The sequence below is a fragment of the Sceloporus undulatus genome, chromosome 4, assembly GCF_019175285.1.
Source record: "Sceloporus undulatus isolate JIND9_A2432 ecotype Alabama chromosome 4, SceUnd_v1.1, whole genome shotgun sequence".
In the NCBI taxonomy this organism is placed as follows: Eukaryota; Metazoa; Chordata; class Lepidosauria; order Squamata; family Phrynosomatidae; genus Sceloporus; species Sceloporus undulatus.
This window is the reverse complement of record NC_056525.1, coordinates 53,555,784-53,569,023: the sequence shown is the minus strand read 5'-3', so window position 1 is coordinate 53,569,023 and position 13,240 is coordinate 53,555,784.

Sequence of the window (13,240 nt, the reverse complement as noted above, 5' to 3'; positions counted from 1 at the left end):
CAACAATATAATTCTCAGTGCATATCACAAAACAGCCAATATTACATAACAACAATAACAATATCCAAACAGCAAGTAGCCCTCCAACCTCCAGAATTACCACAAAAACAAAAGACTCCAGATTGCCCAGATGGTATCAGGGCACAAGCCACAGTTCTTCCGGCCGCGCTAGCAACAGCGGCAGTGGGGACACCCCAAACAGGCACAGGCAAGTCCTCTGGCCTCTCTCCCCGATGGCGTGGGGGGTGTGGAGGCGTCCTCCGTCGGGGCCGGCGAGCCAGGATTTTATAGAGGCCGCTGCCACCGGCCTCCTCCCAGTGGAGGGAAACGCCCCAAACAGGCGCAAGCAAGTCCTCTGGCCTCTCTCCCCGATGGTGTGGGGGGTATGGAGGCGTCCTCTGTCGGGGCCGGCGAGCTGGGATTTTATAGAGGCTGCTGCCACCGGCCTCCTCCCAGTGGAGGGAAACGCCCCAAACAGGCGCAGGCAAGTCCTCTGGCCTCTCTCCCCAATGGCCAGATGAAGAAAAGATATTCCACCTTAACATTAGGAGGAACTTCCTGACAGTAAGGGCTGTTTGACAGTGGAACACACTCCCTCAGAGTGTAGTGGAGTCTCCCTCCTTGGAGGTCTTTAAGCAGAGGCTGGATGGCCATCTGTCGGGGATGCTTTGATTGTGATTTCCTGCATGGCAGGGGATTGGACTGGATGGCCCTTGTGGTCTCTTCCAACTCCATGATTCTATGATTCTATGATTCCATACAAAATCCTTACTAACGTTACTCATCCATCATAATTTCTGTATGTCACTGAATGTAATGGCGATAATTCTGTCGTAAAAAACAAGCAAAATTAAAATTATACCTTTCAATTACAATATCATACTCACAGCCTAAACGTATATGTACATTCTTTCATTTGGTTAAAATAAAATTTTGGTAAGATGTGATGTTTTTAAAGAAAATTTTAAAATAATGTTTTTTTTTAAAAAAAAATCTAAATTTAAATTTATTTATTTTTTTAAAAAAATCTGGGGCATCTCTTTTCTCTTCCCATTGGCCCACAGATCACTTACTCCATCTTGTCAGCAATTTAAAGGGATGCAGGTGAATACTACAGCCCATTTCTGCTGAAAGGCCCATTTTTTGGAAGCAGTGGTGTCACTTTCAGAAGCAGTGGTATCACAGAGTGTCATCTGTTCCAGCCCATATCCCCTGCATCCCCTAGTGATGCCTCTGGGTTGAGGGAAGTGGAGACATTAATTTAGCACCACAAATTTAAGACCGAATGAAAGATCCCATGCTATGTTGGGCCAAAGATTTGGGCAGACAAATCAATCTAGATAGCTGGAATTATGCCAGAAAAAAACCATAAAAATTTACTAAAATTTACAAAATCTGTGTGAGAATTATTTCAAGATGGAATTCTGATGGCATCTCACTCTGGTGATGAGAAACACTTGCTGGAAATGGCAGTCAGCGATGGGCGTGTGGTATCACATGTGGTGGGAATGCCGAAAACTAAAGAAATTCTGGAAACACGTACACATTGAAATCAGGAACATATTGGAAATAAAATATGACGTGATTCCAGAAATATATCTTCTAAATATGATGAACAAATTACCAAAGAAAGTGGAAAACCAACATTGGGGGGAAATTCTATATATGATCACTGCAGGAAGATTATTTTTGGCACAGAACTGGAAAACAAATATTTTACCCATAACAGAGTTATGGTTACTCAAATTACAAGAGATGGTGGAAATGGATCGGCTAACAAACTTGATACATGGAAAATCAGAAGAAGAAATTGAAAAGGAGTGGGAAACAGTAATTAAATATTTTAAAAATAGATGGAAATAGAACAAAAAACAAACTAATGAAATAAAGATAATAGGATCAAAGAAATTAAGGAAGCAATAGGAATATTGAAGTTAACTTGGAACACAACTCTAAGAGGAAGTGGAATTAGTTTACAAGAAACAATCACACAATATAAATGTTATCAATGGAAGTACAATATATAAAATACAAAAATGAAGAAGCTAACAGCAACATTTAAGAAATAGATTTTTTTTATTTTTTCTTAATATAGAAACAGCAAAAAACTAGGTATAAATATAACTAAATGTAAGTGAAGAACTATACTGTGTATATAATGTGTATATTATGCTACATTAATAAAACTAACGATGGGGGGAACAAATTTCATTGAATACAATGGGATACAAAGCCAGATGTTTAAAAGTTAAGAACTTATGACACCTACCTCTAGAACTAGTATTTCGGGGCCAGATTATGAAATGCTTCATGGACACATGTCATTTTGTAGTGCAGGGATGGGAAAGCTATACAGTTTGTCTACGCAGGTGAATTGGTCAGTTTCATTTTCCCCCACACTTTAATTTCTTTCTCAAACCCTGCTGTTATTGTTGTTGTTGTTGTGTATCTTCAAGTTATTTCTGACTCATGGCAACAACAAAGTGGATCTATCATGGGGTTTTCTTGGCAAGATTGGTTCAGAAGGAGTTTGCCTTTGCCTTCCTTGGAGGCGGAGAGAGTGTGACTTTCCCTCAGTTACCCAGCAGATTTCCATGGCCAAGTGCGTATTCAAACCCTGGTCTTCAGAGTTGTAGCCCAACAGTCAAACCTCTACACTATGCTGGCTCTATAAAATGAAATTTCAACTTAATAGTTAATCCTTTCCCATCATGTTTTCCTTATATATTTTTCAAAAGAGACAGCAGTTCTCCTGAAAAACACTATAATTCCCACTTAGGACTCTAGAGAAATACACAGTAGGAATGATGCCATGTTTGGGGGAGAGCTGTAGAGACAGACTCTCTGACCCTTTGGTCAAATCTGACAGCTGTTCCCATCCAAGCCGAGTGATGTATGTCCTCAGCATAACCATGATAACCTCCTGGTCAGGTAATTTGTCTACTCATAAACAGGATACTGGTATGCTACATTAAACAATCACACTGAAAGATCACAGTGTTAGATGTTCAGCTTTCTCATCCTGTGTTAAATTTACATTGTCTTGGGTATTTTATCATTAAGGTAAGCAACCTTGAGAGAACCCATCTTCTATTTCCCACCAAAGGAAATAATATACATTGGGGGAGAAGGAAGAAAGGCCTTCAGTGCTGTGGTGCCCCATTTCTCTTTGGAGATCTGGTTGTGACACTGACATTCATTTCCTTCTGGAGTTAAAAGCTCATTCTTAAAGCTTTGAAAGCCTTGGAGGAACAAATTATCCCCCCCCCCCCCCACATACACACACACCAAAAATGTACATTTACATGGTTTTAAACTATTTCAGCCCTTTAAGCTGTTTTAACGTGTGGAATTGTTTAATATGTTTTATTTTGTAGATAAATTTTGTAGTTTTATTTTTTAGCTAAAAATGTCAATGCAATTCTAGGGTGAATCAAGAGAAATATAGGGTCTGGAGAAAGGGAAGTAATAGTGCCAGTCTACTCTGCTTTGGTCATGCCTCACCTGGAATACTGTGTCCAGTTCTGGGCACCACAGTCTAAGAAGGATGTTGACAAGCTGGAGCATGTGCAAAGGAGAGTGACTAAAATGGTGAAGTCTATAAACCACGCCCTATGAGGAGTGACTTAGGGAGCTGGTTATGTTTAGCCAGGAGAAGAGATGGTGAAAAAGTGATATGATAGCCCTGTTTAAATATTTGAAGAGATGCCATATTTGAGGATGGAGCAAGCTTTGTTTCTGCTGCTCCAGAGAAAAGGACCCAGAACAATGAATTCAGAGTACAGGAAAAGAAGTTGGAGAAACTTCCTGACAGTAAGAGCTGTTCAAAACTGGAACACACTCCCTCAGAGAGTGGTGGAATCTGGATGGCCATCTGTTGGAGATGCTTTGATTGTGAGTTCTTGCATGGCAGGGGAGTCCACTGGATGGCCCTTGTGGTCTCTTCCAACTCTATGATTCTATGGTTCTAATATTTTGTTCCAACCCTTTTTGTTACTCTAAATTCTAATTGTTTTACATTGAATTTTTCTGCTGTGTCATTGTAAGAACCCATGATAAAAGACATGTTAAAATAAATATTTTAACAAATAAATAAAGCTGATAACCACAAATCCTGAAGTCGCTAGCTCTTACCCATGCTGGTTGGGGCTAATGGGAATGATTGTCTAAAACATCTTGAGATATCAGGTTACCAGTTAGATCAGGCCTTAATGTTTGGTGCTGATGGTGGTTATGGTGGATTGCTAACTTTGGCCTGAGACAGATGGACCAAAATCGGCGTGGCGGCACCAATACTAGGGTTCTGGACCATGCAGCAATCACACAGTCCAGAACCCTAGTGTGTAACGGTGGTGGCCTAGTGGTTACGGGTGCTGCCATCTTGACGAAAGGGACGTGCAGCATCCGCATGTCACTGGGCGTCACTTACGTCATGAGTGCGCCAGTGGCACACTTGTGATGTAACCCGGCCACCCTAAAAAGGACCCAGAAGAAGCAGGTTCTTTTTACTGTGGAGGAATATCACACGGTTTGGCAGCTGCGGCATCCCTCCGGAATTTAAATGGGCACCTGCAGACCACCATTTTCGGGCGGTCTGTCTCGGACCTTCTACAGCAATGCCACTTCAATCTGGATTTTATTTTCAATAAGCTTTTGTCCTTTAAAGGCTGTTTCAATAACACCCTTGCTCTAGCCATAGAATATTGCGATGCTAGTTTCATCAACTGGTTAGAGACTTTTTTTATGAATGGTATTGCTCTTGTTGCAGTCATGTAAGGTTTTCTTTCTGTACATAAAAGCTGGGAGGACATTGGCAATGACAGAGGGCAAGAACCCAAGCATTTCCTGACTTTTTTATTTTAAATTACACTACTGTACTTTGCATTTTATTAAGTTATATCCAAAGCTACAAAGGGGTACAATGAGGCACCTTTCAAGTTCTTCTGTGCATCTAAATAAGCAATTATGCCAATAAAACAAATACTGATTTAATGTCCCATAAAGCATGGAATGGTGACCATTAAAACTAGGCATTATAGACAATTTACAGAATTATCTGTAGATGTACAATAACAAAGACACTGAAAAAGATATACATTCACCCTTGAAATGTCACTGTTTTGCAGTTCCTTTGTTCTACCAAACAATGGTAAACAATGTTCCACTGACCTCCAGTGGGGACAATTGGAAAATGCATAATTTTTCTCTCCCCAAATGATGTGGAAATATCTTGGGGTTTTTGTTTGTTTGTTTGTTTTCTTTACTACTATTTGCAATAACATGAATCAATAGCACCTGGGAAAAGAGGGACACTCTAATGGTGCACTCACACCTGAGCTTTACCTTATCCATTACAGCTAATGGTGTGGTTGATTTCAAGTCATTGCTTCCCATAGCAGTGACAAGTACACAAAGGGAATCCAGGGGCCTGTTTCTGCAAGACATTTACATGATGAATAGGAGCTCTGAAGATATTGTTCTAAGACAGACAAATTCATTGACATGATGATACATATCTCTTGGCTTATCATTTTGGTAATGCTCTGAAAACACAAAGTGCAGCTACCTTGCAACCCAAAATGGGAAAGTTGAACACAGGATAAGAAGTCTGCATGATATCTCAAGCTCTAACCAGGAATTCCAACTCTGTGACCCTTACAACTATATGCAAATAGAGTTTTAGACTCTTCTCTCCTCCCAATTATGTTAACTCAGTGCAGACTACTTTTACAGCATTTTAAGTAAGTTGAGGACAAAGGGGAGAGTGAGAGGAGCAAGAGAAACTGGGACATTTTTAAAACATCTGAAAATTAGGACGAGAAAGATATAATCAATTGCCAAATAGGGGGAGTTGGAGGATAGGTACCGTATCCGGCATATAATAAGACTGGGCATATAAGACGATTCTCAACTTCTCCAGTTAAAATTTAGAGTTTGGTATATACTCGCCATATAAGACTACCCCTCATTCAACACATACAAAATAAAAATTAAAAAAACTTTTAAACTTCAACCCGCTTGGGGGGGGGGGGCTAGCACCAACATTCCATTTCTTGACTAGGTACTGGAGCTTGGACTGCCTCCCAGCTTTATGAATTCCTGGATAACAAGGTTATTTATATCCATTTCAACCTTGCTGCAGGTCTGGCTATGGGTTAATGGAGGGACTCCACTGGGAACTGGATGGACAAAGTGTATCCTTGTTGGTTTTGTTGGACCTCTCAGTAACTTCCAATACAGTGCTCCCATGTCATACACAGGCACCTTTAAGCAGCTTTTAACCTACGCTGAAAGCCACGCAACAGAACTTTCAATTGCATGTGTGCCCGTGGCACACGTGCCACACCACACATCATGCACGAGCCCCATTATTTTCAATGGGGCTCGAGCATATGCACTATTTGCCTTACGTGGAGGAGTCCAGAACAGATCCCCTGTGCAAGTCAAGGGCTCACTGTACTATCAAAACACACTGCAGTAATAATCCAATTTGAGACCAAATAATCAATGTGAGACCAGTAATAACCCAGTTTAAGTGCCCTGGCTCAGTGTGAGGGAATCTGGGAATTGTAGTGGCCCCAGAACTCTCTGGCAGAGAAGGCTAAATGTCTCACAAAACTACACTTCCTAGAATCCCCTGGCATTGATTCGGGGCAGCTAAAGCATTCTCTGCAGTTTGTTTTGGGCCTATGGTATCCTTCTAGGTGCTTTGCTGATTGGGATGAGGATGAACTCTTTTGCAGTTACTCTGTTCCATCTTGGAGGGGCAAACCCAGAAGGTGGTGCTGGGGAACTCCTGTTCAACCTCTCTGTCATTGGCACATGAGGTCCCTCAGGACTCAGTTCTATCCCCAATGTTGTTTCATATATGCATGAAAGTATTGAGACAGAGGTTATTTTAGATTTGGAGTCAAGTACCCTCAGTATGCAGATGACACCCAACTCTGTTACTCCCTTTTACTTAAATTCAAAGAAATTAGTTTGGTCCCAAATAGCTGTCTATCATCATGGACTGGATGAGGGCACACAAATGGAAGCTTAATATACAGAAGACAGAGGTACTCCTCATCAGTCAAAAGGCAGAGCAGAGAATAGGGATTCAGCCTGTGTTGGATGGGTTACACTCCCTTTGAAGATGGAGGTCCTCAGCTTGGGTGGACTCAACTCAATTCAACTCTGAGCCTGGATGTGCAAGTTGCTGCAGTTTACCAGGGTTATAGTTGCACAATTAATGTTTGTGTGCTAGCTGTACCTGCACTTATAGGCATCAGATCTGGCTACAGTCACACATGTCCCATTAGGATGTCAGGCATTCAATGTGGGGCTGCTTTCAAAGACTGTTTAGAGAATTTTGATGGCCCAAAAATGCTGCAGTCACTTTCCTTGCTTTTTTTCCCACAGGAAAGTTAAGACATTTTTATTTTAGCAGACCTTTGAAGATTTATTGCTCAAGGGGACTGGGTCTTATAGAATTGAGCTGTAGTGTATATATATTTTAATTTGTTGTGTTCAATAGGTATATTTTGAACTCGTGTTAGTTTAAAAACTGAATAAGATCCTGAAGAATAAAGATATACAAATGGGTCCTTGAACAGATCAGGGCTAAATTCTCCTTGGAAGTCCAGATTATCAAATTGAGGCTGTCATACTTTGGCCACATCATGGAAAGGCACAACTCACTAGAAAAGACAATAATGCTAAAAAAGGTAGAAGGCAATAAAAAAAGAGGAAGACTGCATGCCAGAAGCCTAGAAACCTTAGGGAGATCAGGATCTAAGCAGAGCAGTGGAGAATAGGAGAGCTTGGAGATGTCTCCCTCACAGGGCCACCATGAGAGAGTGTTGACTTGGCAGCAGTTAAAAACAACATTTGGTATATTTATATTAAGGTTTCTTTTACCTGTTGTAAGACACTTTGAGTCCCAGACTTAAAGGTAGAAAAGGCAAGATAATAATAACCATAATCATAATAATTTTAACATTTTGTAAGCTGCTTTGAGTCCTAAGGCTAGGGAAAAGGTGGAATTAATATGAATGAAATAAACAACAACAATAAACAGTGGTAGCTTTTCATCCCTGTGTGGATATCAATACCTAAGGTCAAAAAGGTATCCAACTGGCTGAAAATGCAGACTGACAGTAATACAGTCATACTGACAACATCCTGTTGTGCCCAAATCTAGTTACACTGAGGAATGAGTGGAGAAAGAGGAGTCCAGAATACTTTGATCTTTGAATAAAAAGGAAAACAAAATATTGCCTCCTCATTTATTCTGACAAGACACATCAAGGTATGCTCCTTCCTTTTTATTATTTTGTTGCCACCTTATTAACAATATCAGAAGAAAGGTGTTGACTGTTTTTGATATAGTGGTGTTAACAGAAGATCCAGAACTGTTGTGTTGTTATTTTTAATGAGGAGCCTAATTTTAATGTAAGAAATGTCTCATATCACCATCTGGAATTGAAGAGAAATAGAAGACCTGTTGACACATTAATAAGGATTGACTCTGAAAAATCCACTGAAAAAAATATGAAAGCTGTGTCATTCATTTGTATCTTGTCAAAACTAAAGTTGTAGGAATAACCTTCAGAATAAGAAAAATCGGGAAGATGATGTCAGATATATAGTAAAGACTCTCACCTTCAACAGACCATGAGTAGAAATCATCTCCTCTGCCATGTCCCATTTTCAACAGAACCAGATGCAAAGCCCTATGGAAATCTTTAACTTTTCCTGACTGTCAGGCCCATCTGTTCAGCCTGCATATGCTAAATCCTATTGCATATGGAACATGAGTTGTTGCATATTTTCCTGCAACAGGCTTTGTGAATTCTGAAAGAATAGGACTGTCAAATGCAAGATATGATATCATCAGTCACTCAGAAAGGAATCATGAGTTAGGGATGAGGTGAGCATTTGGTGTAGGAGTATCCAGATACGTGAGCACTCCTGCTTAAGGTTCTGTAAGTAGTACTGCGGACTAAGTGTCCCTAGGAGGTGTGGGGGACACAGTGGGTGACACTCTAAGGGTACATAAGTAAGTAAGTAAGTAACTTTACAGTTAAAAGCTAAAAGCCATCACAATTTAGGACTGGTCCAACCAGTAAATACAAAAGCAGTACAAAAAGATCAAGACACAAAATTTCTTATAAAAAAACCCTGTCAATAAGATGCAATAATAATGATTAAAAGCATATAACAAATAAGACTGCTAATCACAACTCCCATCCTGAAAACTAAGCCTGATCTTACTAGTAGCTAAACCAAATTTTGCCACCATGGAGGTAATGTATATATCATTACCAGCCAAAAAAATACAGATCTGCTGGGAACAAGATCTGTCAGAAAAAGAATGTAAAATATGATAAAGTAACTTTTGTCTGAGAGCTGTATAAAGAGGGCAATGAAAAAGATAACGTTCAATATTCTCCACTACCCCAGTTTTACAAATACACAATCTTAGATGTATGGGGTTGGTATTATATCTGCCTGTCAAACAGGCAGAAGGCATACATTGAAACTGTAAGGCTGTAAATGCTTTTCTAATAGGGGTCAGAGTAAGATTTTAAAAATAATGCTCTAACCCAAACTATGTTTTATATAATGGACACTCTTAGGGTGTGTGTGACACCACTGCTTCCCAAACGTCTGCCTTTTGGCAGAAATGGGCTGTGGCATTCACCCACATCTCTTTAAAGAAAGTGGAGAAAGGAGAGGCCTCAAGGGGTTTAAAAAAAATTTTCTTAAGTTTTCTTTAAAAACATAACAGCTTACCAAGTTTTCACTTTAATCACATGAAACTAAGTACAGTGGGCCTTTGTTATCCACTGGGATTTGGTTCCAGGATCCCCCGTGGATAACAAAATCCGTGGATGCTCAAGTCCCACTAAATACAATGGCATAGCAAAAGGGTGTCCCTTAAAATGGTAAAATCCAAGTATGCTATTTGGAATTTATACTTTTTTTAATATTTCCAAGCCGTGGATGCTTGAATCCATGGATAAGGAGGGCCGACTTAATATAAATAAATTTAGGCTGAGTATAGGCTATTGTAATTTAAAGGTATAATTGTATTTTTCCTAGTTATGTCACAACTATGGCATATATATTCAGTGATACACAGGAATTATGATTTTTGAATAACATTAGTACAAAAAATTACTACGTATTCTATATGATGTGATATGGGAGGAGGCCAATGGAGGATGATACCATGAGTTACTGCACCAGGTAATCCTAGTGATGCCACTGAACAAGAACAGCCTTACACACCACACAGGGAGAGATATACAGCCCAATTCTGGTTGTTTAAAGCCTCTCCTGTTTGCTGCTTCTTCTCACACTTTCAAGAGAAAAAGAAGCCTTGTTATGAGAAATAGGGAGTGGGGAATAAATGGAGAACTACATCTGAGATGGCACGAGAGAGCTGCCTGTGTTTTATTCTGCTAAGAAATAATGTCTTCTGACCATCTTTTCTTGCAGGAACTGATGTAGTTGGATTAGAAACATGTGTCTAATGCACAACATGGTCAGCAATATTTAGGCAATGCCCTATACTAATTCATAAGCAGTACCCGAGCTGGTCTGTCTAGTTAGTACAGTTTATTCTGATTGGCAGCAGTTCTCCATGGGCTAGGATAGACATCTGATGTCTGAGATCCTTTCAGAACAGGGCTAGATAATTTCAAGAGAAGCAGGCATCCAGCATGATCCATGGTGGACTGCAAGTCTGGATTTTCAGCTGAAAATCAGTCCTGGAAGTGACTTATTTCTTTCTTTCAAGGAGAACTTGAACATATTTGTGATCAAGGTTGAGTCATATCACCACTTCAGATGTCATTTTAGAGCACCGGGGGTGGGTGGGGCTCCCACAAATCCTATTTTGAAGGGACATCCAACATTTGAGGTCTCTCGTGGGGTCCAGTATTAAGGTATTATTGTTGAAATGTGCCTTCCAGTTGACTCCAAATTATGGTGGCCCTATCGCAGGATTTTCCTAGCAGCTTTCAATCATAGGAGTTTTGCCATTGCCTTCATTTGAGGCTTGACCAACATCACTCTGTAGGTTTCCATTGCTGAGAGTGGATGTGAACTCCAATCTTCCAGAGTCCTGGTCATACACTTGAACCACTATATTATGCTGGTTCTCAACAAAGTGATATGGGATACCCCATATTATGTATTTGAGAATGGTCTCACTGGTTGCGGTTGCACCAAACTGACAATCAAGTCTCATATACCAGATGCTGGGGGGGGGGGGCATCTGCTGACATTGTGGCTGACATGACTGCTGTTTCTCTTCTCTGTCACTTTAGGCTGATGCTGAGCAGCATCTATGCTCATGAGATAGATAGATAGATAGATAGATAGATAGATAGATAGATAGATAGATAGATAGATAGATAGATAGATAGATAGATAGATAGATAGAGCTCTATATCACCTCACAGTCCTCTCGAGGCAAATTAATAAAAACAATTAAGAGATTGCAAAGATCTAAAGATTTAAAACAAATTAAAATACTCTTTCAAAACTTTTAAAACAGTCTACAATCCAAAAATAAAATTTTGAAACAGTTAAAACAGAGGAATTTCAGACATTAAAGACCATGTTGTTGATGATGTTGTTGTTGTGAAAAGTTGATTATGACTTATGGTGACACATCGCAAGGTTTTCTTGGCACATGTATTCAGAAGAGATCTGCCATTACAATCCTCTTGAGGCTGAGGGTGTGACTTGCACAGGACCAACCAGTGGATTTCATGGCTGAGCAGGGATTCCAACCCTATTCCCCAGAACTGTAGTATAAAGCTCAAATCACTACACCACACTGGCTATGTGGTACAGCACTGGAAACTTAAAAGATATTGATCCAGCCTAACATCCTTGGGCAGAAGTTGCACTTGAGATGACTTAAGGCAGCCTTCCTCTCATGTCCTGTATTCAGTTGCAGAAAACCTGGCAATCCTATTGGGGGTGATACTTTGCCTACTAAATTAAATTAGAATAGAAGGTGACTTGGAGGCCATAAAAACAGTTTGGGGTTGCATGCAGCCTGAAAACTGAGTCGTCCCCCCCCAAAAAAAACTTAAGAAATCTTGAGCATGAAATTTAATCAGGGGCCTTCTGAGCTACTGCTGTATAAAATCTGATATTTTATTTCAAAGATTATGGAAACAGCATGGAATCAAGCAACAGGAAATCAGAAAGCATGCCAGTCCATTCATATTATATTTCAAACCAAGTCTGTTCTGAATGGATTATACACATATTGATCAGAGGCCAATGGCTGGCATAAGCTGATATAATGCCCTGTTATGTTTGCATATGTGCTTTTCTAGTTGTTGCAGAAGGAAGTATTGCAATAGATCTTTTCAACTCCAAAACAAAGCACTTCCCCACAGCTAATTAGTGACTGAAGAAGGGCAGGAGGTACCAAGATGACTGCAGTTCTGTATCTGGAAGAAAAGAACAGATGTCATCCACCCAGAGCACCTGTGTGCTTCTGGACATCATATTCTGTCACAGTAGAATTACTGGAGATCCAGGAGAAGGATTCTGTTCTTTTCTCTCAGCATTCCCAAGTACTAGTAGGCCATGGAAGCATCTTCCAGTGTGGAAAATAACCATTATGTTGGTGGCAGATGGGGAATCCCAATGGGAGTATGCTGGTGGAGATTTACACTCTGCCAGCATGATACAGAACCTCAGCCATTATACTGGAACTGGTACAAAAGCAATAGATTTGGATAGTAGGGTGTATTTATTTCTACAATGCAATTCTTAGATCATCAAGGACAGGGGTAGGCAACCTGCAGCCCGCGAGCCGGATGCGGCCCGGCAAGGCCTTGGGACCGGCCCCAGCCCGGTCTTGCCGCCGATTGCCACCGGGGCCTTTGGGGGGCAATTGTCTATAGAAGCCTCAGAAACATGCATTTATATTAACATTTTTTTAAAAATCAGCAAATTTTTTCGCATGTCCTCCATTTTTTTTTAAAAAAGTGTCTTCCATTTGAAAATTTTGTCCTACATTTGTCCTGTTTATTTATATAGTTAATTTTTTAAAAAAAATTTTTTTTTCATTTTTTGGCTTCGCCCCCCCAGTTGTCTGAGGACAGCAACCCGCCCCCGGCTTCAAAAAGGTTGCCTACCCCTGATCAAGGATATCACAACACGATATCAGTTCTGATGAGACTGGTTATATATATTTTTACAGTATATATAGAGGGAGAGAGTA